The sequence below is a fragment of the Gekko japonicus genome, unplaced genomic scaffold, assembly GCF_001447785.1.
Source record: "Gekko japonicus isolate JY-2015 unplaced genomic scaffold, Gekko_japonicus_V1.1 scaffold103, whole genome shotgun sequence".
Classification (NCBI taxonomy): domain Eukaryota; kingdom Metazoa; phylum Chordata; class Lepidosauria; order Squamata; family Gekkonidae; genus Gekko; species Gekko japonicus.
The window spans coordinates 1,685,886-1,687,546 of record NW_015160210.1 but is presented as its reverse complement, the minus strand read 5'-3'; positions in this window follow the sequence as shown (position 1 = coordinate 1,687,546).

Here is a 1,661-nt window from a genome sequence, read left to right as displayed (position 1 = left end):
GAAGTTTGCAAAATTTTTAAAAACCCTGCTTGTGTGATGTCTCTTAGTTTCTGCTGTCCTTTTTTATTATTTTCTAGACTTCCAGTTTCATAAGGTTCTTTATTATTCCTGCATTGCCAGTGTTATGTCCCAAATAGGGTTGCCAACATCCAGGTAGTACCTAGAGATCTCCCACTATTACCATTGATCTCCAGATGACCAAGATCTGTTCTCCTGGAGCAAATGGTTATTTTGAAGGGTGGACTCCATGGCAATAGACCCTTTTGTTCTATCCTAGCCTGAAATAAGGCCTGGATTGGATTTGGGTAGTCTGAAACAGTAGCCAAGCTTAAAGGAATGGAGTTATCACAGACACCACAATGAACATTCTCAGGCCTCATTGGGGCAGTTTTGGATTTTATTTTATTTTTTTTAATTACAAACTAAAATTTTCCTGCATGCCAAGAACACCCTGAATACTCAGTGCCAGAGGCACCAGCAACACACCAAGTCCATCATTTAGCATTTGTATAGCACTTTCAAGAGTTTAATATACACAACCTTGCTGTAATTCCTAAAAGAATCTTGTACAAGAGGTCAGTATTAATAATCCCATATTGCAGTTGGGAGCTGAGGCCAAGAGAGAGTGGCTAGTGTATTTATTTATTTATTTATTTATTTTATTCGGCTTCTAGCCCGCCATACCTGCAAGCAGGCTCTGGGCAGGTTACAACAAGCATTAGATACAGAATCCACTTTCTAAAACATCCAGTTCAAGTCAAGTCAGCCTTTATTGGCATATATCAGTAGGTCAATGTCATTATAAAAATATACAAGTAGGACACTGTATTATTTTTCTTTCCTTATATATAATTGAGTAGTGGAGTGGCACTTTCTGAACATTCCACACGCTCCTAAATCAGTTGGCTCCATGATGTGTCACTCAGAAGCTGTCCCTATCCACTAACTGCATCAGCCATTGGCCTGTCAGCTGCCACTCAAGAGTACTCGCGTGCCATTGGCTGGGTGCTGAGTCTGCTCCTCTTCTCTGCCCACTCCAGCCACTGTTCCCTGTCAGAATATGCTCTCTCTCCTGAGGAAGACACTTTGCCTGCTTGGCTCCTCTGTGGGACTAACTTTCCCCTCAGTGGCTGTTGGTAGGCAACTAAGCTTGGTTCTGTCAGTAAAAAGACAAAGGAACGAAACCCTTTCCATGCCTTTGTGAGGAACTCATTAAGGCCAGTCCTGACTAGGCTTGCCTACTCCAGGTTGGGAAATTCCTGCCGAGTCCTTCCACCAATGCTGCCCGCCACAGGATCCACCCCCCAAATATCCAGGTATTTCCCTACTCAGAGCTGAGAACCCTACTTTCCCCTCAGTGCCTGCTGCTAGGCAACCAAGCTTGGTTCTGTCAGTAAAAGCCCCTTTCCACACCTATTTTTGCCTTTGGGAGAAAACTCATTGGAGCCACTCCTGACTACTGTTGCCAGCTCCAGGTAGGGAGATTCTGTGTCTAAGGAAGCCAGTCTAAGGAAGCCAGAGTTTGGGGAGGGGAGAAGCCTCAGCTGAACAGAATGCTATAGAGGCCACCGTCCAAAGCAGTTAATTTTCTCCAGAGGGAGAGAGAGATCTGTTGTCTGGAGTTCAGTTGTGATACCTGGTGATCTTCAGGCTCCACCTGA